The sequence below is a fragment of the Halyomorpha halys genome, unplaced genomic scaffold, assembly GCF_000696795.3.
Source record: "Halyomorpha halys isolate HHAL.00 unplaced genomic scaffold, Hhal_1.1 Scaffold657.1, whole genome shotgun sequence".
Classification (NCBI taxonomy): Eukaryota; Metazoa; Arthropoda; class Insecta; order Hemiptera; family Pentatomidae; genus Halyomorpha; species Halyomorpha halys.
Window position 1 is genome coordinate 206,075 of NW_027105368.1, and position 26,992 is coordinate 233,066.

A 26,992-nucleotide genomic window follows, 5' to 3' on the forward strand; every position below is an offset into this window, starting at 1 on the left:
TTATATACCCTCGATCAGCTGATCTCCTCAGTCAGCTGACATCGAAATAACAGCTGACTCATACCGTAACTTATATATATATATATATAATTATTGATAGTAATAATATCTCTTTTTTTAGTAACTTTCTTTCTTTATTTTAAATTTAATTTTCAGCGTTTCGAAATCTTATCCTCATTTTTTGGATTATCTTGTATTTTATCAATTTATAGCAAAATATTGCAAGCAATCTATCAAAATATTACTTTATGAGTTATTCAAAGTTACTATTTCATATCTATGAGTTTATTTATATAAATACTTTGTCAGTATTAAATGCTTAATAATTTATTTAATGAGGACAGCTTGATATACATCCATTCACTATCATATAACTTTTGCATATTTACTTTATAGGGGTATTCATGATCTTTAGTTTCACATGTTAAAGCTTAACATGGAAAAACTTAAGTTAAATATAGAAATATTTCCTTCTTTTGTCATGTTAAAACGACACTCAAAATATCTGAACTGTTTTTTCTCATACCTTTTTTTTTTTTTTAATTTAATCTAATGCAACCTCTTCAATGCCACGAACCTAAATGGACTTACGTCACTTTTAAAATAAACGGCTCATGTAGGTATTTCTTTTCCACTGATACATAATTAATTAATACTATTATACTTCTATACACAATAAATATGTATAAAATTGATTGAAACGAATTGGAAGCTTAACTAACTGTCTTCTTACCTGAATAAATGACAAAAACAAAATTATATTTTCAACTTAAAAATATTAAGAGTAGTAATTAAACTGAATCTTTCCATTAAAATCGACAACAATTATGAGAAATAGAAAGTCGGTAGTATGTTCAGCGATTTCATCACAAAACGTGTTTGTGAGCACGTCGAGTTTGTGGGAACCTACGACAACACTGAAAACGTTTTATTAACTGCCGTTTTTATAACATTTTAAGTTTCTATGTCAATTACTATATTCATTACGAATGATGTACCCAAACATATTTGGGAGGACTTCTGATTGCTTAAGCTTTACCCCAATCCATGATTTTACTAGCCTATTTTCTTTATTGAGAAGAGGTATTGTGACATAACCCTAAACTTTCACGAAAATGGCTGGTCTCACCTAATTATTTCAATGAGGGAAGAAGTGACATTTATAAAAAAAATAATAAATATTTTCTACTATAAACCAAGTTATCCTCATTGCTTCTTGAGAGAATTGGAAAGAAAAATGCAAAATAGGAAAATTGATAATTACTGTGTTTATTGATAAGTATTACAATCTGCCACAAACTTGGGCAATGACTAATAGTTCTAATTGAACACACAGATAACAAAAATTAAAATAAAAAAAAAGTAAATAAGTAAAATCTCTATACGATATAAGCAGAAAATATTTACAATCTACAAAGGTCTCTTGGCCACTGCCGTTTCAACCTTCGAGGTGGATTGTAAGGATGGGTGGAACTGGATAAGGATTGAAACAAAGGATTAGGATTATTAGAAAGGCTTAAATTTTGAGAATTTGATTGGAATGAGATCAAGGACAAAAGGGATTTTAAGGTCATGGTATAGCATAAAAGTAGGAAACAAATATTTAAAAAACGACTTGTATCCTCTTCCATTCCTGACAATCCTCCGAGGCGCCTGAAAAGAAGATGGCTACGAGACCAGCTAATGTAAAATGTCACTAGTCCTACCAATGGGTAGTTTCTCTACAAGCCTGTAACACTCCAATTTAACTTAGATCAGATTTACTAAATGTATAATAATGTACAGTTGTAAATAGCAATAAATGAATATTTAAAAAAAAAAAAAAAAAAAACGAGGTAGACAATTTTTACATACCCCATCGCCTAATTCAAAAACATTTTCAAGTAATAGTACGCAGTTTCCTAATCACAAGGAAATAAATATTTTTAAAAAATCTGTATAAAAAAATATTTACATCTTAAAAACTACTACGAAACATTCTGTGGTGACCAATTCTTATTTATTTAACAGTACCCATCGAACAGATCTATCAAATATTTATGAGATAACATGCACTTTCCTAAAAAGTAGAAAATATTTCTTTGATGCGCGGTCAATGTCGAAAATATAAATTTTTCGGGAAACCCAAAACAAAGTTCAAAACATTATGAAAAATCTAATTATTGATAATTTTGTAATTGTTATTTTTATAAAAAAATATAGTAGAAAGTCTATCTGAAGCTTAAAGACCTTATTACCAACCGGTAGCTCTGATTTAATACGAGATAATCTCCAAATGCTCAAAAAGTGACTTAAGCCCTTAAGACCACGAATCAAAGATTTATCAGTACAAACACGAAAAACATTCTAAAAAATATCGAAAAAATAAAATCGTAGTGCACAATTTTTACTTATTCGATCAAAGCCATCACCAAAAACTACTACACTTCCAAGTGACCTCACGTTGTTTCTCAATCAATAAGAAATAACAAAAAAAAAAAAAAAAAAAAAAAAAAAAAAAAAAAAAAAAAACTGTATTAGAATAAAAATAATATTCGAAACAAGCCTCAGCAATTATCATGAAATATTCTGTGGTACGCAATTCCCATCTATTCAACAACACGCATTGGACAAATCTACATTTTGTGTGATAACATGTAGTTTCCTATGCAGTAGGAAACATTTATTAGTATAAACGCGAAAAAACTCTTAACAAATATTGAAAACGGCAAAACCACCACACGTTCACCTAACATTCAGTTTCCTAGTCAGTAGGGAACGAATAATCACAAAAAAAAAATCTACAAGTAATACAAATATTCGAAAAAAACTCTTTACAAGTATTTTAAAAAAAAAATGAGGCGCAATTTTTTTCATAACCTTTATTAAAATAAAATTAATATTCCATACATTTCATGTATTATATATTAGTACAAGAGCCCAAGAGGAGAAAAAAGGCAGTTATCTTACCCCAATTTTTTATTACTTTAATGAAAACTATGTATAATTAATAGTCAGAATTGATGAGCCTGCTAAGTATATAGGTAGAGGGAATAAAAAATGGTGGCTGTTTCAAAGCGATAAAAAAAAAAATTTTCATTCGGAGCTCTATATCTTAAAAAGTAGGAACAACACAAGAAAACCTTAGAGAACGTCATTTAAAGAAGAGTAAATTTGCTAAAATATGAGTCCTAATAGAGTTATTTACGTTAAATAGTTTTCGAGATATAGCTTTCAAAGCAACATTTCATAAAAATGTTGTACGGTATGTACTAAAAGATCGGAGTTCGTGAATTTATTTTGAAAAATTCATATCTCAAAAACCATTTGACGTATAGATGTCTATTAGCACTAAAATTAAAGCTAGTGCAATGAGCTATAATGTAGTGTATAATGTTTATCTTCGTAAGAGTAATAGTTTACATGAAATTTGCTAAAATAAATTGATTTATAGTTGTTCCGACAAATCTTCATATGCCAAATTTATATTCATATGTGAATATCATAAAAACTACGACTCATACGAAGATAAGTGTCATAAACTACTTTATAGAAAGTTAAATTTGCTTTATTTTGAGTGTTGGCAGACATATGTGCGTCTTTTGGATCTAGAGACATATTTTTTAAAAAATCGAACATTTAGAAATTAACTTTTTGTGAGTTTATTTTGTCAAATATCATAAAAACTACTACTCCTACAAAGATAAACATAATTAACTATTTTGTAGTAAATTTAACTAGCTTTAATTTGAGTGCTGGCAGACATCAGTACGTCCTACTCCTAGGCTACGCCATAAAATTAATGAAACGTGAAAGTATGCTAAAAATTAAATGCAATTTATTAACAATGTCTATTTTTTTTTTTTTACCGGGTATATACTTTTGTGGGTCATTTCATGATATCTTGAAACAAAGAAAGACTAATTCTGGTTTAACTAGATCCTCATTTATTTAGCTTTCGTCGGGACCGATTAGAGTTTTTAGTTCATCTTCATAATTGCTTGAAAATATTATGTTAATGTAGCCTGACGAAATGAGGCTGTCTATATACCTTGTTATGTTCAATGTATATATAACTTTTATTTTTATTTTCTATGAATTAACTCTTAATTTTTTTTTTGTCCCACAGATCCCTTTGTTCCACTTGTTTTCCTTTTCTTACCTTTTTAAAGGTACTTTTAAATTTTGATCGACATTCTTTTATTTCTCTGTTGTTATGATAATTCTTATTTAAGGGTTTCTTGGGGTGTGAAAAAGATCATTAACTTTGCTGCCTAGAATACAAGAATGGAATCGGAAGAGAGTGGGCTCCCATGGCTATGAGTATTTCCGATTTCCTAGCCTGCCTTAGGCGGTTGTGTGAAAACCGTTTTCTCTTAGAGTTAATTAGATAACTAAATAGATAGATTTTATAGTTCATATTTATGCTTTTTTATTACTACTGACGATGGGAGATGGCTGATTATATGAAATAAACACACTTAAAGGTGCTTTGTAGGATCTTTTTTTTTTTAGATTTATCATTTAAGCTTTATTTCAATGAGGATAACACATAGCTTTGAGTAAAGATTATTTTATCATACATTGATGTGAGGAATTTCATTAAAATCGTTTCAGCCACATTAGAAAAAATAAAAAGGTATGAAAAATCGATTTTATAAAGTGGAACTTCCGGTAAGTCGATTTAATCAAAAACGTTACTTTAACATCCAAAACGTATATCCACCTTAAACATGTAATTCCATTCTTGTACAACTTCTATTTTTTGAGTTAGGCTGTTCAGCGAAACTTGGTAATTTGGACTTACAGTACCTCAAAAAGGTAAATTTCTGCGAAAACTCGAATTCGAAATTTTGCACGATCGCAATACTCACCCTATCTATTCCATACATCGGTGATTAAAAGTAAAAACACAGCTATTGTAATGTTTCTTTTAATGCGTAGTTCCTACTTTTATTTTTGGGTCGGCATACAAAAATAAAAGTTGAAAGCGAAAAATAAATATTGATGTAGTAATAAATAAATAGGAGAGTAAAGAATATGGATAGAGTGAAAAGTATACAGAATATACTATGATATAAACATATAAATAAGGCATGTAATTTATAAATACATGCTTTAAAAATTGGAATAATTAGAAATTTATGGTATATGAAATATAAAATAATACTTATATACATATATATAATTTATTTAATGTAATTTACAACTGTACAAAATAATAAATACAATAAGTAAATATGTGAAATGTTTAATTTACACTTGAAAATCTTGGGAAGGAACCACCCATTGGTGATACTTCAAGCATCAATTTAAATTAGAAGGTCCCGTGGCCATCTTCTGTTCAGACGCCACGGAGGATTATCAGGGATTGTTAAGGATGAGAACCTCTAGACAGATCGGAGAGAGAAGAGATATTGTGGATGTGGGGGAAAACCTGTTTCACAGCTGCAGTACTTTCAAGTACCTGGGAGGAGTTGTGACGGAGAACAATAATTTAGAAGTAGAAATTAAGGGAAGAATGGTAGCATGGACCAGATATTTCTATACCCTGCAAAAAGCTCTCCGATACAAAAGTCTTTCCAGGAAAGCAAAGCTTTTGTAGTACAAAACAATAATTAAGCCTGTGGTAATGTATGGCAGTGAGACATGGGCTCTAACCAACCTACTGGTTTGGGAGAGAAGAGTCCTGAGAAAGATCTTTGGAGCCGTTAAAGAGAAGCACAGGTGAAGAATCAGAAGCAATGACGAATTAAAAGAATTGTATGGAGAGCCTGATATCCTCTGTGATATTAAGAAGAGCAGGCTAAGATGGTTGGGACATGTGGAAAGGATGGAGCCCTGCAGGCTACCTAAAAAGATACTAAATGGTTCACCAGGAGGAAAAAGGGGCAGACCCAGGCGTCGGTGGCTGGATGATTTGGGAGGGATGGGAATTGAAAATTGGAGGAGTCTCGCTGGAGACCGCGAGGCGTGGGGAAGAATGGTGGCAGAGGCTCAGGTCCTACAAGGACTGTAGCGTCCAAGAGTGAGTGAATGAGTTAAGGACGAGAGATTAAGAACTAATGGGTTAGGATGGGTAAGGAGTTTGGAATGAAAAGACGCATATCTGTTTTGGGCCAAATCTGCAACGAATGCAGATGAGTCTATTTGTCTTTGTGGATGAGTCTATTTGCAGCGTAATAAGGATTTTACGTAGGATTTCAGATTGTAAGGATTGGATGGGGGAGGAATTTGATGGTTTTTTAGAGCCTCAGAGCTCAATTCCATATGTCCAAATTGGTCTGATTGTCATAGTGTATATAAATTTTTTGTAGTGAGGGTCAATGAATAGGATTAGAATGCATGTGGAATAGAACCGGGCTATGATATGAGGAGGGTATTTGGGAAGTAACAAATATATCAAGGATATCGGGACGTTTTTTAAGGGATGTAGGCCAATAAGTAGCATTTTTGGGAGGCAGGATGGAATAGCTATTGGATGTTGTGACTCGGGTAAGAGTCCTACCACGAGTTCTTTATATATAACCTTTTCACTTTTCTGAGACTGTTTAAATTAAATAAATAGTATCCAATTGAGTCTCAAAACATTCTTTATTTCTTCAAAAGTCCAACATTTCAACCAATTCGGCCGTCCTCAAGGAAAATCTTAAATACAAATTTACACTCACATCAATAGTTTTAAAATATTTTTTTGAGATGAATTGATTTGATCTGCGTGGTCGTAATACAAATTACAACACGATTAAATAAAAAACATCGAAAAGTTACTGTTTATTCATTAAAATGGTCAGAATTTAAATCAGCTTTAGCAAGATTATATCGTTGATTTTAAAGGTGACTAATATTGCTGTAATAGCAAAGTATTTATCTCAACAATATAACAAAGCAAAATAGTGTTAAATTCATTGTAATTATATTAATGTGAAGAATTGACGAAATAGGGTAATTATGACTCAAATTGGTGACTTAGGCAGATTAGGCTGCAAAAAGTTTGAGTGTAAATTTGTGTTTAAGATTGCCCTTGATGTCCGCATTGGCCGAAACGTCGGACTTCTAAAGAAATAATCGGTGTTTTGAGACTTAAATTAGATACAGTTTATTTCATTTAAATGATAAAATAACCCATTACTATAAAAAAATAAAATATATAGAAGTTATATAAGCCAAAATAATATGTAGTAAGCAATGCAGATGTGATGTTAATCATATGTAATCAAAATAGTTCGCCTTTCTATATATTCCATATATAGGTAAGTGAAAGTAACAAATGGTATCTCAGTTAAGCAAATCGACCCTTAATTCCTCCTAACCAATACATTATAAACAAATAAGAATTTTATTTTAAGCTATGTATGAAGTTTTCATATACAACCAATCTTCATCAATACATATTTTGTTCAATTTTTATGGTTGTAAAATTTGTAGTAGTTATATTATAATTTAATTTACAAGACCGGATGCAAATTGAGACGCAGTTAATAACAAGAGTAAATCTAAATATCCTTGAAGTTCTATATGTCGCAGTATGTTTACCAACTATATTTCTTTAGCTGATTTTAAATCCTGGCCATACTATTATCAATAAAAAGTAACTTTTTAATTTTGTTTTATTTTTTATATAACTGTGTTGTAACTTATATCCCTGACCATGCAGATCAAATCAATTTTTTCCAAGACGATCTCATCACAAACAATAAAAAGCTATTATTCATGACAATAAAATATTTATTTCTAACATAGTTTAATAATGTACACGTTGCTTATTAATATTGACAAGGTCAGTTGAAAGTAATTCTTTGGGAGAGACATGGAAACAAAATACTGACACGAACAGAGTCTCCACAATCAATTGATCATGTCTTATTAAATATCGTTAACAATCTTATTGAATACAAATTGAATTATTACGTTCAAATTTAGAGTAAGAAGCCCTAAAAATTATAATAGATTCTTAAAAAACGTGTCCTCATAATCCGTTAGCTTCAGTCAAATATAGTTTTCAGAACAATTATATATTTGCTTTGATGCGAAAATGTTTTTTGCTTCAATAATAAATTCCGAATGTCTGTTAATTAATTTTTTGTTTGTACCATAACTGGTTTGAGTTAATTTGAGTGCAAAATCTGAAAATGGTTAGCATTGCTCTAATAACTAAAAACTATTTTATTCATTATTAATTATTATTGTTAAAAAATAAGAATAATACAAAGTAGATTCAAATTGGAGTAAATAATTTGATGACTTTAATGAAATCTATGTTTATGTTAATCCGCATTGTCGCAGGCCTAGGCGAGTTGTCTAGGAACAATGCAACTTTCCATGATCCCTCTGTATCGCGGACACTTTACAAAGATGTTAACGGTTATCATAACTTTACACCGTTGACACTGAGGTAGATCTTCCCTTGTTATGAGATGGTCATGGGTCAACCAGCAGTGTCTACAACCATTTCTACATTGCCTGGAGGATGAGACCAGCAATGTTGTTTTACCGTCAAAAGCATATTAAAAAAAATCAAATCAATAATTTATGAAATATTTCCATGAATAAATTTGTATTACTTAAACAAAAACGTTCCATTAAAAGGAACATTCCCAGAATTCGAAGGAGCAGCATTTGAATTAGGCCTTAAGGAAAATGAACATAGGATGATAAGGAATAATTTCAGTTCTGTTTGATTACTTGGAAAGCCTGGTTACAGATGACAACAAAGTAGAGAGCAAAATACAGGCCAGGTTTGCAGCAGAAAATATATGTTATTTCCGACTGCATAAAATATTGAAATTTAGAGCTAACAGAATGATGTTCTCTATGGGGGAGAAACATGGGCCGTGACAAAAAAAACGGAAAAGTTGCTCAATTCCTGGGGGAGAAAGATTTAGAGAAGGATATGAGGAGGAGTCTCGGAGAATGGAATTTGGAGAAGAAGAAGGAATGAGGAATGGATCTGATTAGGGAACCCAGCATCGTGAGTTTAGTCAAAAGAGCAAGAATAAGTTGGTTAGGACACCTTGAGAGGATGCTTGATGAAAGGACACCCAAAAAGATGGTTAAGGCAAACCAGATGAAAAACGGATAAGAGGACGTCCCCGGATCAGACGGCTGGACGATGTGGAGGAGGATTTGAAGCTTTTAAATGTTGATAGATGGAAGGAGAAAGCAAGGGACCGTGTAGACTGGTTGGCTGTGGTTCTTGTAGGCAGTGTAGTGCCATAATAATAATAATAATAAACAAAAACGTACCTGGTTTAAGTTGATTATTTCCTTATTGTAGATGATGCCGCTACTGAAAAAAAAAAAATAATCATTACATATTTTTCAAGTTCTCGATGTGATTTTAAATATTAAATGTAGTTTAATAATTTAATAAATAAATATAGAGTCGAAATACTCAGTAAAATTATAATTTTACTTAAGTAATAAATATTATAGCTTATTAAATTAAAAATAAAATGATATGGCTCAATAAGCTTGTAACTAAAGTCATTATTGTACATTTTTTAGGTAATTCTAAAAAATAACAGAATTTTTAAAAATAATACTTACACCTTTGAAAAATAAATTATTTATAATAGGGGTGTTCATGATGTGTTAAAAGTGAAAAGTTTTAACATGCTAAATGCTGTAAGTATAGGATTGTGAGCAGTATAGTATTTAAAGCCCGTGTTAAATGTTTGTCAAATGGAAAGGAGCCCTGGAGGATTTTCAGGGCAACTTGTTTCGTAATAGTAAATAAATAGTTAAGTCTCCTACAGCTTCATCACAACATCTTTCCTCCACCTCACTTGTTCCTATTTTCCTCTCCAAGTTTTTCCCCATTATTTTATTATTGTTATCCATTACTTTATTAGAGTTTAAAAATGTCCAAAACAAAAACTAAATAACACGAACTAAGAGAAACTTACCTGTCACAACAAATGAAATAGTTTAAGCACAGCTGTTCTGTCTCCTGACGTTATTTTCCATTTAGCATACCTATTAATAGACTCAACCATTTTAAATGTTAAATGGATTTAATATGCTAAAAAAAGAAAATGTTTCTCCATTTAACACACGTAAAAGAATTGAACAAAATATCGTGATTACCCCTATTATATAGAATTGAATCTTATGCCTAAATTGCAGTAATGTCAATAAATGAGGAGAGAAATATACGTAATCCAATAGATGCAGACAATTATGAAAATTGAAACGCTTGTTACAAAAACTTGTTAGATGGAAAATTAATTTTTTTTTTTTAAACAAACGTCTTAAGACTCTATAAACATTACCTTACAATTGAAAAAGATAATAATTAATTAATTTTTACATCCTACGAGTTTTTTTTTTTCATTCATTTATTTATTTTATTTTATTTTAGTATGTATGAGATCTTTCATCACTATTACCTATTGCCCACAACTGTGTGGTAAATTGTAATATCTATCACTAAATAAAAGTATTTAATAAATTTAAAAAAAAAGAAAGTACATTTGGGAAAATTAGACAATATGACAATATCCTTATTTTCCAACAAAATATTTCATTGCAAACGTAACTTTTATTGTTTCGTCTGGGTTTACATAGTTTATATGATGGATTTAGATGTTACGTGTGGATTGTGAGTTGGTGTTTTTCAATTTAGTGGGCTAGCTGTGACCTCAGTACCAACACCTGTTGGGCCAGACCACCAGGTAACCACAATACGAAGTGTGTTACTAGGATAGATTGAGGTGAAGTTCAAGGTGATAACGTAGCGATTCGTTGTCTTATCCTCACGTGAGTTCCGAGCTTAGGAATCGTTCGGTATTAATAACACAGACTAAAAGAAAGAACTTGAGACTGGCTATTTCACTTACTCTACAAAATCTGGTGCAGCGCGTGCATTATCACACTTATGTAATTAATCCTAGATTAATCCACCAATTTCAGAACAGATATTTCTATATTATCCAATGCAGCAATACTTCCAACAACTATTTTCCAAACGACCGAATGGCAGAATGACTTACAACAACAGTTTTCAGAAAAGTACGTTCAAACATTGTTTTCCATTGCAAAATTCAAACATTTTTCTTTTGCGAAAATATGTAAAAAAAAAAGGAAATATATAAATACATATAACAACAATTCACTAAAATTAAAGCTTGTATGAGCTATAAAGTAGTTTATAACGTTTAACTTCGTAGAAACAGTAGTTTTCATGATATCTGCTAAAATAAATTGATTTATAGTTGTTTGGACAAATTTTCATTAGCCAAATTTATATTCATATGTGAATATCACAAAAACGAATACCCCTACGAAGATAAGTGTCATAAACTACTTTATAGTAAGTTAAATATCCTTTATTTTGAGTGTTGGCAGCCATATGTGCGTCTTATGGCTCTAGAGATATATGTTTTCAAAAAATCCAACATTTTATACGAAGAACTATAAATTAACATTTTGTTAGTTTATTTTGTCAAATATCATAAAAACTAAGTTATAGCACAATTAACTAGCTTTAATTTGAGTGCTGGTATACATCGGCACGTCCTATGGTTTCAAAAATAAAGTTTTTCAAAAATCAAACTTATTGTCCGAACAACAATAAATCAATTTATTTTAGCAAATATCATGAAAACTACTATTTCTACGAAGGTAAAGGTCATAAACTACTTTATAGTAAATTAAACTGTCTTTAATTTAAGTGCTAATAGACATCTGTAGGTCGAATGGTTATTGAGATATAGATTTCTCAAAATAGATTCACTAACTACTGATATTTCAGTACATTTTTATGAAATGTTGCTTTTTAAAAGTCTATATCTCGAGAACTATTGGGCGTAAATAGCCCTATTATGGCTCATATTTCAGAAAATTTTAGATTTTTAGTGTTGTCGGTAGTTTTTAAGATACAGAGCTCCGAATGAAAAATTAAAATTTTTTATTGAGGTGTAGATAATTGACCGTAGATTAATGATTGGAGAAGTTTCTCGGGGGGTGCGGTCAGCAAAGAACAACATAAATAAACAAAGCCAAATTTATTTATTTTATGCCGACGTTTCGTCCTGAGTTTCAGGTCTTCATCAGGGCTATAGAACAAAAGAGATAACAACAAAACAAAAAAAATTTTAAAGGGTTTGAAACAGCCGCCGTTTTTTATTTCCCCTACCTATACTTGGCAGACTCATCAGTTTTGATTAATAATTATACATAGTTTTCATTAAAGCAATAAAAAACTGGGGTGAGATAACTGCCTTTTTTTCTTCCCGGCTCTTGTACTATAACTGAAAGGCCCATGTTAAGTACAATTAAAAAACCAACAATTTAATAACTATGGTGACATGAAAACATCCGTCAGACTGGTGAGATAGATAAACCGCTTGCCAGTTTAAAGTCATGTAACAACATAAGTTATGGGTTCTTCCCTATTATCTGCGACGACTTTCTATGTTTTATATAATTTTTTCCAAGATCTTTGGTTTTCTAATAGCATATAATAATAATAAAAGCTTTATTGATATCAGTATTGAGAAAAGCCTCTCCCATAGGAAGGAATTTATAATAGCAGGAGAGAAGAAATAAAAACACAGATAAATATACAAAAACATAAATAACAAAACAGAATCGGCACAATCATATACCGAAAGGAAAACACAAAACTAAATATTCTTTATAACTTTTTTCCATCAGGATTTGTCCTGATGATTACTTAAAGATAATCATTACAAAGTATGCATATTAACCAATTGTGTGCGTTTAATAGACTTTTATGATTATTATCTTTTAAGTGAATGAACATGGTATTGCTTATAGTAAGATCAAATTTAAAAAAAAAAAAAAAAAAAAAAAAAAAAAAAAACAAAAAAAACATATCTAATGCGAGCGTTCTCGCTGGGGTAAATTAGTTTCAGATTTAAAGGTCCATTCATTTTTTAGATATAATGAATATACTCCGAGAGTGAATGTTCTAACCACGTACAGCCTGCTTTTATTATATGGAGATGTATACGGACTGTGACTCTAACAACTGCCGTGGCTGACCGTACCCCGTGATAAAACATTCCAATAGGTTGCGCAAGGAACCTGTCTTCTCTTCCGTTCTTAAAGAATACTCTCATCTTTAGGAACTTTCCTCAGAACAAACGAGTACACTTATTGAACGCTTTTGGATTACTATATTTATGGATAAATCATTTAACTAGTTTTGAAAAAAAAAAATAGTATACCATATTAAATTCCTACCATGTGTATAGTTTCTATAAAAACTTATAATACATGGAATTTCATATCCAGCGACTCTGAGAAAGTGAAGTACTTTCGGACAATTCTTCTTCATTCTTATACCTTTCGCGAGGTTATGTAACTTTGTATGCTTCCATCAATTACACAACAAGGCACACGCGCATATAACAACTCTTCCTCTTTACCGAACAGCCTGTCCGTTTTGTGTTTTCATCTTTGTCCTTTCTTAAGTTTTCATAAGGGCGGAAAATTACCAGTTATTCTTAATTTTAATAGATAAAGAGAATCGTACTTTAAGATAGTCTTTTGGATTTCTTATAAAATTTTACACTGTAAAGAAATACATAACTCGAAAATAATTATTTAATTTTAATTTATTTATTTATAATTATATTGTGGTTGCTTGTTTTTGTTTTTATTGTTTGTTTTTTTTAGGAGGGGGGTTTCATTTTTAATAATTAAATATCACCCAATATGATTGACTGGAAAAAAAAATTAATAAATATAGCCCAAAATATTATAGTTTAAATAATTTTCATGGTATTTTTAAAATAAATTTTGTTCATAATATAACATTGTAAATGTAAAAGCCTAGTAAAAAAAGGTGGAAAAAAAATTAAATACTTCCAAGAGTTGTATTCATAAACAGATAATTTTTATAATGCGACTGGGGTAAAAAAAGAGTAGGAGGGTATATGTATGATTAAAAAATACACATATAACAACAATATATTAATTATGGAATTTAAAAAATTTTAAGTTATAAGAAAACTAATTAAAATTGAATGTTAATTAAATTATATTAAATATAAATTAATGATAAAAAAGTTATTTTTTATATGATAAGGTGATAACAGAGTCCTAACCTGTTGAAGGTAGGTTCTGTTATAAGTGATAAAAAAGAGGATATAAATGAAAAAGAGGAGATTGTTTGTATAAAAGGATATTTAAATTTAAGATATAAAAAAAGTTATGTAAGTAAGTAATCAATTTAAAAACAAAAAATTTTTGAAGTTGTTATGATGTTATTTTAATATTTAATTTATTTCAAAGATTGTGACAAGGGCAATTAGCCAGCAAATGAGATTAAAAACAACGACATCAATATTTAAGATATGGCCAAAGAAATCAGTAATGAAATAATGTAATTATTATAAAAACAAAAACTTTGTATAGGTTGTCTCCTTGAAAATGGCCTGAGGGCCGAAACGTTGGAGAGTTTTTTAAAGAATAAAGGTTGAGAGTAAAATGAATCAAAAATGGTGTATATTAATAATAAAATAAACCACTCTCAAACAATCATTTAACAAATAATTAATCTAATAGTTTAAATAATTTTCACGGTATTTTAAAAATAAATTTCGTTCATAATATATCATTGTAAATGTAAAAGCCTATTAAAAAAAAAGTCGGAAAAAAAATTAAATACTTCCAAGAGTAGTATTCATAAACAGATAATTTTTATAATGCGACTGGGGTAAAAAGGAAAATGTTTAAAAAGGACCATTACGAAAAAAAATAATTAAAATTTGTGTCGCCTCTATTCATGAAGGATCAGGGGGCTTCAGTACTTTGAAAGGAAGTACTGTTTCTTCAACAAAAGTTATACAAGGGAGTGATTTGTTCAAGAACATGCTCGGCCATCAGATTTTCCCCAATGAAGGGCACCCACTGTATCGAGGCTGGGTGGATCCCAAAGGCTCTCGTATCCACAGGGTTGACAGCTACAGTAATATAATAAATAATTATCAGCCACAGCACAGCCGGATTCTAATCCTGGTCCCTAGTGTTAATAGCACAGCGAGCTCTTGAAGTCTTTGAGTTTTTGAAATTAAACTTACCGACGTTCTAAAGCTCAAAAATAAATATAAAAAAAAAGAGGAATGAATTGATTTCGTGACACTCTTGATTAAACGGAAGTGGTGAGAGAAATGCTTGATGTATTTTGCCATTAGATTAAAATATATCGAAAATTAAAAATATTAGTTACATACTGTGAGGGGTATGCCAAATGTTCAGCATTTGAACCACTTTGTAATGTACTATAATTCAAAATTGTATCTTGAAAAACCATGTGGAGATGCAAAAATAGGAAAAGATAGCGCCAAAAACCACATCGCTAGAGAAAATATTTTTTTTTTTTAATATTTATTTATTGCTATTTACAACTGTACATTTAGTAAATCTGATCTAAGTTAAATTGGAGTGTTACAGGCGTGTTGAGAAACTACCCATTGGTAGCACTATAATGACATTTTACATTAGCTGGTCTCGTGGCCATCTTCTTTTCAGTCGCCTTGGAGGATTGTCTGGAATGGAAGAGGATGCAAGGTTAGAAACTAGGGGGTTTGAGTGGTTATTTTTATTTAGAGAGTTTATAATGGAAGGAGTGATATCTGGTTCGGGCTAGATCGGTTACATAGGGAACATTAAGGTCTTTATGTATGATTTTATTTATGACAAAGAAAGGAGCATTGAGGATTTTACGAAGGATTTTGGATTGTAAGGAGTGAATACGAGAGGAATTCGAAGGTTTAGTGGAGCCCCAAAGCTCAACTCCATATGTCCAGATTGGCCTTATTACAGTCATGTAGATCAGTCTCAGTAATGTGTTGGAAGTTACGATCGTTTCTAGTAAGTGCTGTAATAGTCGAAATCGACGTGCAGTTTCCTGTCTTTTCAGTCTGATGTGAGGATTCCAGGTTAATCGCTTGTCCAAATATAGTCCAAATATTAGGATATCAGAATGTGGAATAAAGGAGAAAATAATTAAACAAATGTTTGAACGTTTCTTGTAGTTGAATAAAAACAAGGTAAAAAAAAATTGTATACTATTTTTAAAAAATAAATATCATTAATAATAAAAATTTAAGTTTCACTTCTGTCGACCAATCCCAAGTCTGCCATAATTTTTTTTTTAACTTAGTATAGATCAGTTATACACTTCAGAGTTGTTCATATTTATTTTCATTTTATACACAGAAGCGCTGATATACCTTTTTAGGGGTCTTATGGACACTTATAAGCGTTATCGCTCAATGAAAACATTGTTGGACAAAGTTTAGGACCAGTGAAAAAATCCTGAAGTTTGTAATTCTACATTAGAGCATGTTAACGATCAATAAAAACATTTTTTATTTATGTACCTTTATTTGTTAGCTGCTGCTGACACAGTCCTAACGAGACACGCCATCAATCGAAACAGGTCAATTGGTTTGGGTCAATGGGATGACACCGATATTTCACTCAATAACTGTCCAACTACTAAATCTATCAAGAAATACAGTAATTATACGAAGCTGAAATTTATAATTATCAACAACTAATCCTTAAGAAAAACATTTAATTTCAGTATTCAATAAATTAATCTCAGAGGTATATTAAATCAGAGTGGAGCCTGCATTTCGATGTTTTGACAACATCGAAGAAAAAATATCGATAAATATAATCATATAATCATAATCATATATACGAGTAAATTAGATTAGGAAATTCAAAAAGACATATTTTGAAAGAGTTATACAAACTTTCAATACATAACTTAGGTGCTGATATGAAAAAACAGTACGTTAAAAAAATAATAATCGTATGTTCATACAATAGTATGAAAAACCAACGGGCAGAATGGTAGCTTCACAAGTCAAAATTTAAAGATAAACCACACCGACTTCATTTACACTGACGACTCCAAAAATTACTTAGGTGTTAGGGCCTCGATTGTGAGCAATGATCACCAGTACCTATCCTCTTTATCGCAGATATGTAGTAGCTATACAGCTGAAATGGTTGCAATCAACAAAAGTTTAAATGTTTTCACTTTACAAAGCAAAAACTGGTCATCTGCACAGACTCTATGTCCTACTTAGCTTAAGAAATATTTTTTCAACTAACCCGCTAAATCAAAACATATATTACTCATAACAGTCCGCCAATAGGAACGGTATTTCAGTGTTTTTCGCCTGCGTTCCTGGACACTGCGGAATAGCGGATAACGAACTGACCAATAGTGCAGCAAAGGTGGCGATTGCTGAAAGAATTCCATATCGCGAAATGCCTGTATATGATTCCATTGCCCTCATTAAGCAGAGGATTAAATTGGAATGGAGAAAAATGTGGGAAAATGTTTAATGTTTAAAATAACAAATTAAGGGACGTCTATCTATTGAATGTCATCCACTAGAAATGAGCGCTAAGAGGAGGTGATTTTGACGCGCCTTTGAATAGGTCATACGCGCCTGACCCACGGTTACCTTATGGCCCGCGATCCTCCACCGTTATGCCAAACTTGCGGAACAGGACTTACAGTTAAACATATTCTGACAGAATGCCGAGCTTATAACTCCCTCAAATCTTAAAATGATATACCAGATGATCTCCATTCCATCTTGCAGGATAACGAACATACCACAGAATACTTTAACCATAGATTAGATTTACTTAAGGTCCCCATGTTGTAATAGTTTCCCATTTCAATATAATCGTAGCAATGAATCCATGCCCCAAGAAAGGAGTTACTAAGAAAGTTCAAATATTAAATAAATGTTTCTGTAAAATCGTATTATATTTTTTAAAATTATTTTCACAGCTTGACCGTCTATCATATCATATTAACTTCTCTTCTCACCTTGAAATTTAAATTCTAAAATCTTGAGCAGTTAGAGCCTAATTAAATATAATTTTTGCAAAGACAGGTCACGTCGTAACATCATCAACATGGAAAGATGTTATTTGTTGGATCAAAGAAATTTGATGGCAAGAGTGGCAAGACGAATGGTTCATCACGAGAGACAAGTTAAGAATGTTCCAACAGTCAGTGAAACGTCCAACCAGAAACCTGAATCTGCTACAAGAAGAAGATGTATTAACCCGTCTTCGGATAGGCCATACTCGACTCACTCACTGTCATCTCATGAAAAAAGAAAATGCACCGATGTGTCGCTACTGCTAAAACGATCTCACATTCTTACTAAAGGATCCAATTCTTTTCAGATTTACAGAAGACCCCAAAAAAATATCAAAACTTTTTCACTTTTTAAAAATAATTAATATCTATGATCACACATAGTCTAACTCTAATTGTAACTTTATAAAATGTAAATTGTAATTGTAATTTTGTAACTTTCTCACTTTGAAATTGTAACTTTGTGAACATGTCAATTGTAATCTACTTTGTAATTCCAGTGTAAATGGCCCGAGTGGTCGAAATAAATTTTAAAAAAAGGTATTATTAAGGTATCAAACAGATCAAAATTATTTAGGTAATATTAATAATAAAAATAATCACCAAATAAATCTATGAGTTTTTTAAATATTTTATTCCATTGATAATTGAAATAGGGAGATCAAAGAGTTAACATTTGTACGAGTTTGTTATTGGCTAGATTTTCGATATTGGATTGGTAGGAGTTATTAAGGACAACTCTATACCTCGTCTTGTGAGCGTGAAGTACAACATTCACTAATTACACAACAAATTGACTTTGAAAGCTCACCTATAACGAGGAATGAGAGTATTTTCGCATTTGACACAGATTTTAACAGAAAAAGAAAGACTTCGTTATTTGAGAAAAGTTTACGCTCCAATTGAGAATGTTACAGAAATTCTGGATATGAATATTCTACAATATCATATTTGGGAACAGTTTTACAACAAATTTTTACCAGTCAGGACCGTCTTCAACCTAATGAGGATATGGAATTCAAGACATGGGGGGCCTCCAAATTATAGATGGAATCCTTCAAATTATTTTCTGATTCAAAGATTCACTGCTTCAAAGTCTATTTTTAAAATACATTATTTTCTATCGACCTCAGTGATAGTCCGCATAATTTTTTTTTGACGTTATCATACTTCTCAGTTCATTTTTATTAGGTTAAAATCATTGATAATAAGAGTTAGGGAGCGCTGTGAATCGTGGAGCCCGGTAGGCCTTTAGTGCAAAGATGTCACAGCTCTAGTTATGCGATTAGTCTTACACCAACATTGTATAATATCTGTATTATACGTGTAAACTTAAAGTAGAACATAACAATGTGATATTTTCACAATCGACAAATTTCTTTTTAAGAACTCAACCTTGAAAATCATAAAACCACGAAGTCAATTAGTGATTGTTTGTATGTAAGCCCTAATAGAGTTATTTACGTTCAATAGTTCTCGAAATATAGCTTTTTAAAAGCAACATTTCATAAAAATGTTGTATGGAACATACTGAAATATCAGTGGTTAGTGAATTTATTTTGAGAAATCTATTTCTCAAAACCAATTGACGTACAGATGTCTATTAACACTCAAATTAAAGTTAGTTTTAGAAGTAAGAAATTTATGACGTTTATTTTTGTAGGAGTAGTTGTTTTCATGAAATTTGCTAAAATAAACTGAGTTATAGTTATTCGGACAAATTTTCATTAGCCAAATTTGTGAATATCATAAAAACTACTACCCCTATACAAAGAAAGTGTCATAAACTACTTTATAGTAAGTTAAATTTCCTTTATTTTGAGTGTTGGCAGACATATGTGCGTCTTATGAGTCTAGAGATATATTTTTTCCAAAATCCAACATTTTATAACTAGAAATTAACATTTTGTGAGTTTATTTCGTCAAATATCATAAAAACTACTACTCCTACAAAGATAAACACTAATAACTATTTTATAGTAAATTTAACTAGCTTTAATTTTAGTGCTAATAGACATTTGTACGTCCAATGGTTTTTGAAATGAAGATTTTCATAAATCAAACTTATTGTCCAAACAACTATAAATCCATTTATTTCATTAAATACCATGAAAACTACTATTCTTACGAAGGTAAAGGTCATTAACTACTTTACAGTACATTAAACTAGCTTTAATTTGATTGCTAATAGACATCTGTACGCCACGTAGTTTCTGAGATATAGATTTCTCAAAATAAATTAACTAATGATATTTTAGTACATTTTTATAAAATGTTGTTTTTTAAAAAGCTATATCTGGGTAAGTATTGGACGTAAATAGCTCTATTAGGACTAATATTTCAGAAAATTTACTCTTCTTTAAATAATCGTCTTTTAGATTTTCTAGTCTTGTTGGTAGTTTTTAGGATATAGAGCTTCGAATAAAAAATTCATGTTTTTTTAAGGTTTTGAAAAAGCCGCCATTTGTTATTCCCTCTACCTAGTACTTGACAGACTCATCAGTTTTGATTAGTAATTATACATAGTTTTCATTAAATTAATCAAAAATTGGGGTGAGATAACTACCTTTTTTTCTTCCCGGCTCTAGTACTATTTGTATACACGTGGCAAGATGTCTTTAAATCAGGAACTAGACTGAGATAGCTCGCTGCGGCTGTCCCTGGGACCAGCTCATAAAAATACAGCTCGACGCTGAGTGCATTCAAAAGAGAAGGCAACTTAATCAGTAGTCATTGCCTTCTATCTCATAGTCCTCATGAATAATTCAATTCTTACTCATTCGATTTTCATTCAAAATCCAGCTCCTTCTATTTGCTAACTGTTATTTAATTGGAGTGTACCAATGTCTCATCAATTCATACACCATAGATAGCAAAGAGTTAAATTTTCATTTATTAGTCAAAATATTTTTTAAGGAATCTTATTACCAATCTTCCTTAAAACTAAGATATCCATTACTTAGATTTGTCCAAGAGTTTAGTAAACCCGGTTAACTTAACTACCTGTTTCTGGTCTACAGTTCGGTATAGTAATCCCTAAAGAAAATTGTATCACTAATGCATTTATTTTAAGTCGGAAGAAAGACAGGGTGTGTCAATAAAATTCATTGTTGTTTTTCGATATTTTAAACTACATAAAAAAAAAAAAAAAAAGAATATTCACTTAAATGTATTGTAAGCGATCTATTCTGCTACACATATATCACCAATTATACAAAGAAAAATAACGTTTATATAGCACCCTACAGACGTTATCAAGTTTTGTGTAGAAGTTATTAATAGTTTTGTTATTTGCAAGAAACAAAAATGAGACCTATCGAAAAAAAAAAGACCTGATGACTTAATATCGAAAATAAAAAAAAAAACTGGAGTCTTTCGAAGTGGAAAAACGAATATAAATTTTGTTCCTGCCAAGAATACAACAATTAAAGAAAAAATAACCAAGTCATAGTGTAATCGGGGAATATCCCAAGGATCTCGGAATTCCCTGTCAGAATCGGATATCTATATTTTAAATTTCTTTCCCCTTTGGTTTTTCATATGATATTTTAATATCTTGAATTTATCTATCGTATATTATTCCTAACAACGACATTCAGAGTATAATGACCCTTTTTCATTTCACTAATTATTCTTCAAATAATTTTTACTTTAAATTAGATAGTGCTTAATTAAATTGCTGTTAAGGAAAATCAGTAATTCTATGTAAAGGAATGTTTATTTCAGTTCGGAACTTTAGGACTCTGACAAGGTCTGAGCTCCTCTTTTGGCATCCGGGAAGTGCGATTTGGCATTTCAATGATTTGGCGTGTAGAGTAACAGTGATGACTACTGCTTTGTTCTCAAAGGTTACCTACAGCAGACAAAGGTACACAGATACAACTCAGGTAAACCTCAATACCGAAATCCAATATAAAGAAGGCGTTAGATGATTAAAAAGAATGAAATAGAGGATTTCGAAGAGATGTAATTCTTATTCCAATTACAAAAAATGTTTAAAATAAAGATATAATCTAACAATATTTGGCGTACCTTTTCTAGTTAATTATCCTTTATCATCATTTACCCTCAAACATACTCCACTGGCTTTTAATACGAGTGACACAGCTGAGAGAGAAGCGCCAGGATCTCTGGAGTCCTGCACTTTCCTCCATAACCTCGGTTTAGTGTTCCCCAGACTGAATGTAAATATTTTAAATAGGAATTAAGATGTTATTTTACTTTAAGTTTAATTTCTTTTTTTTTTTTTATATATATGTATATATTTTTTCTCACAGAAAGGCCTTAGAGACCACGCGAATATTATTTCTTTTGGCTATTCTCTTGTTTTTCCTTTCCTTCCATTTTTTCCTCATTATCTCTGCGTGCCTTTGTTTTCTTTCTTCCGTCCACGCGACCCCCTTTTTCGAATTTCTCCTTGAGAACCTTGATTTTCTTCAGTCTTTTCCTATATATTTCTCCATCCAGACAGTTCTGGTCCATTATTCCAAGTCTTTCCGTTTCTTCCTTCATCTGCCTAATGTATCCTCCTGAGCTTTTGTATCCTCGGATTTTTTTGGAATATTTCCTGGTTTAGTCTTTCCGGGTTCATTCTTACCATGTGTCCGTGGAATTTCAATCTCCTGATCCTTATTTCTGTTTCTATGTCCTTCGTGTCTTTGTAGATTTCTTTGTTGGGTCTTAGCCTGTATCCTTCGTGTGTCTTTTTGGAGCCATTGATTCTTCGTTCTATTCTCAGTAGTTCTTCCAGAAACTTCTGTTTCCTCTTAACCGCAGCCCTGGCCATCTTCATATTCACTCACGGTCAAAGATTTATGTATACACCAAAACTACCGATTATTCCCTCTCGATTTAGTATGATATATGCACAACTAACTACAAGGACTGGTTTTGTTAACATAGTTGATTTCAATACTTATTAAAGGTGGATATCTGCATTATTTCTACACCAAACCAATGTTTAGGCTCGTATACATCTGGAGAACATTAGGGGTATTAAATGTAAAACCTTTTACATGATGTGTTAAATCTAAAATGTTTTACCTTGTTAAATATTATAAGTACAGGATTGTGAGCAACCATAAATATTATAAGTCCAATAACCATATATTTAAAGTCACGTTAAATGCAAAAGAGCTCCTAGTGGATTTTCTGAGCAACTTGTTTTATGACCTTTTCTTCTAAACCTTCATGTTATTGTTTACTTCTAAGTTTTGATTAAAGTAATTTATTACAACATGCCTAAATTGAGTTAAAAGTGGAAGTTGTGTGAATGTTTGGCTACTGAGTGTTTTGTTGATCTTCTACTTGTGAGGAAGAGAATCAAAATGAGCCAATTGACAAGTTTCATTACGTTATTATTATTGTCATGCATTGTTTTTTTTGTAATAAAAACATCCAAAATAATATTAAAACATTCAAAACACAAACTATGAGCAAGAAACCTAACACGATAACAAACAAAATGGCGATGAGCTCAGCTGGGTCTGCTGCGTGACGACATTCTCCATTTAACAGACCTAGTAACAGACTGTCAACCATATTGTATGTTATATCGTTTTAACATGGAAAAAGAAGGAAATATTTCTCCATTTAGCATGAGTTTTTCCATTTTTACACGCTTTAACATGTTAAACTAAAGATTATGAAACCCCTATTAGTAGAACTGGTGTATCGAGATAATCCGTTTTTTCTACGGCAGGAAAATTTGTTATTGTATGCAACTGTCGCGATGCAAAATCCAACTTTCATTACTATCGCGACAGTTAGAAAGATAGATATAAACTATGAAAGGAATTTATGATTGAGTTAGGGAGATAGGAGAAAACATATTTTTCTAGTTTGAAAACACTTCATTTCCAAAAATACTGGAAATATCCATGTATTATATATATCTTTGGAAAGCCAACTATTTTAGAAATACTAATATTTAACTTAGAAAGTCGTAGAAGGTAATGCAGAATAACGAAAAACGCATAAATAAAAAAGATATTCTCTGTCACAGTTTCTTCACAGAGAATGAGTATATTCTTTAATACCATTCATATTCCATCTATTCCAAAGACAAGCTACGCAGAAATCTCAATCTGGATAAAATAAAATGTAGAAGAAATCTAACGCAAACATAAAAGGCAGCCATTAACGATTGAATGCAACCTCCATAACTGAGGACGATTCCCATAGCGATTACAAACTGCATTGGGGCAGACCTTTCTCTTGCGGTTCACCGACCTTCCCAGCTCACACAAAATAAAGCCACTGCAAAAAAAAAAACCTCAAGAAATTATCTGAATTATAGCAACATAGTGCTAGGCTCAATCTAACAAACTCTTTTAAAAACTTTCTAACAATGTAAACTCTACTGAAAGAAATATGCCACCGATCTTTCCCGTCGCACCTTCTCCATCTTAATTATCTTCGACAGCTACTCCTCCAGTAGGCTCCTGGTTACTTCCTTAATATTCCCTCACTTTTACTATTTTTGTGTGGTTTATTGGTGTATCTCTGGGGATCTCGAAGCAAAATTAAAAAACGGTTAATTAATTGCTTTGTACGATTCATCTTTGGGGTCCCCAGGGGCGCCTCTGTCACCCGATTTTATGAAGAGTTGAAGTAGCTTTACCCCTCCTTCCGTCGTAAATATTTTCTTGCTTCAGACTTATATATAACTGCCCATCGAACCGCAGCCTTTGGTAGTTCTTTCTTCATCCGTTCCTTTTCCCTATGAAATTCTATTCCCTCCTTCATTTTTAGTTCTAATATCCTTCCAACCTACAAATCCCGTTTCTTCAACCACCTTCTGCCCCTCCCCCCCCAATTCCGAAAGAAAACAATTAAAAGTTTCGAATAAGATGTGAATAGATGGAAAGAGAGATGCTATTTAACATGAATATTATTTGATGTTTTAATATTTACGAAAGGTCTATAAACATGTATTGTATATACTCATATAATTAACACTACTCCTTTCGTTTTCCTTTTATTTCATTTATTGAATTATTCCTTAAGATTATGAATAGTTGGAGGATTTTTTATTATTATTACCTTTTTGATAATAAAAAAATATACCGTTCGTTTATATATTTTCTGTATTTGATGTTTCAGATTTTCGTTTATACTTGTAAATATGTATATTAGCAGATATTGTACCAAATCATTTATTATTTTTAGTTTAATTGCATCATATTTTTTATTTATTATCCTTATGTTTTATGATATGACATATGGTTTTATTTTATTTTAATAATATTCTAGTCATTATTTTTGTTTATCATTTCTTTTCAAATTCATTATTTTCAGTTTTATGACGTTTTATAGTTTCATTTTTATTTTATATTTTACTCTAAGGCTCTAAAGCCTAATTTTGACGCCTGTAATATTATTATAAAGTGACCAATCCCAGAATAAATAGATAATATTAGTATTAAGTATCAATTAATGTTTCTGATCACTTATGTGAATATTCTAATTAGTGTAGATATGTAGGCGCAATGCCTGTAGGAAATTCGGGGTCCTCTCTACATTATGTTAGTAAAACAGTATTTAATATTAACAGTATCTATTTGCATAACTTTGGAAAATAAAATATCAACCTTCTAAATTAAATGAAGAAGAGAACATTTTTCTGAAGGATTTTTTTTAAATTTAATAGAATGACTGTTATATCTTAAATTTTTTTATTGCCACAGCCCTTTTAAAATGTTTGTGTTATAATATGAATAGTATATTTTTTTTTAATTGATATTTTAATGCCGGTGTCAATTGAAGTTTAATTGTTACGTTTTGAATTAAAAGATCTTATGCTAAAAGCTAATTATGCTGGATCACGAACAATATTATTACATCAACTTCAAAACAAAAACGTTATTTTTTTCGGATTTTCAAACTGCAACTTTCATTTCATAGTTATTAGACTTTTCATTCATTTAATTATTATTAGACAATTCATTTTCTTTTACTGAGTATTAGACGAGACCATTTATTTCAATAGCATAATATAAAGAAACTTTAACATAATCACTTCAGTAAAGAAAATAAATATTTTCCTTATAGATAAAGTTGTGAAGGTGGTTTTGTAAGATGTGACAGACTCTAACTGATTATATCACGTACTTTTGACCAGAACGCCTCGACAATGCGTGTTCAAAATAGGTAAGGTAGTTGATTAGGAAGTGAATAGAGAGGGTGAGACTAACGGGGAGACAGCCATAAGATCTCTTAGGATGGTAACCTCGTCCTACAGGGTACTATTCCTGTAGCTACGAAGGGGAAATGCAGGCTCAGAGAGTAGCTAGCTACCGGGTAATGCAGGAAGGCATCTTCGTTCAACCGTATACTCTTCCCGTAAATATGAAGGGGTATGTAATCCTGGAGGGTAGCTAGTCGTCGGGTCCTACGACAGGATAAAAGGTAGAAGAAGGAGAGATCCAGATAAGATAGAGAAATAATAGACAATATACATTTCCAAAAATATAGCACTAGAATGTATTTATACACTGTGTAAATTGTTGTCCTCTGCCTCCAAAAGAAATGTTTCTCGTGAAAGGAGTTTTCACAATAAGATCCTCTAATTTTGCTCTAACCTTGACTCTAGGCTATTAAACGACATCCAGAGGTACTACGTGTAAGACGTTAGCTTTAAGTGGATCAGCAGATTCTATTGGAATCTTATATATATATATATATATATATATAATGTCATATGTAATTGTTACATGTTACAATTAAGGTATTTACAATGAACAGTTAGCTGTTAGGTTACGCCATGCCGGGCCACAGTGGTTTTGGCGGCTGTTATAGTTACAGTCTAGACCAGCAGGTAGCAGTGTCACTACAACTTCAATCGTGTCAATTTTTTAAGTTTTAGAGAAATGGACAGATCTTTTTTGAGGGGCGTGGGGGGAAACTTTTGACTCTCGAGGCCTGTGTACCAAATCGTTGATAAATAAACTAAAAACGTGTTTTTCGCTTGACTGTAGTGCCAAAACGGCTTTAACTTTTTTAAATAAAATTACTTGATTATAACTTTTCGTGTATGGCATAATTCTTCGAGAAAAAGCGTGAAAAAATGTATGAAGAAAAGAAAATTTCATATGAATAAAATTCAAAATTCATACATTT

General features: G+C 31.2%; 1 protein-coding gene across 2 annotated transcripts in view; it reads right to left on the reverse strand.

The window, feature by feature from the left end:
- Nucleotides 1-26,992, reverse strand: part of LOC106685093 (ABC transporter G family member 23) — a 207,867-nt gene that overhangs the window by 173,611 nt on the left and 7,264 nt on the right. For both annotated transcript variants that reach the window (XM_014427586.3, XM_024364304.2), the window contains one exon: nucleotides 9,226-9,268. The gene's annotated coding sequence lies outside the window, so the exon portion shown is untranslated. Of the gene's footprint in view, nucleotides 1-9,225; nucleotides 9,269-26,992 lie in introns of those variants that run through there.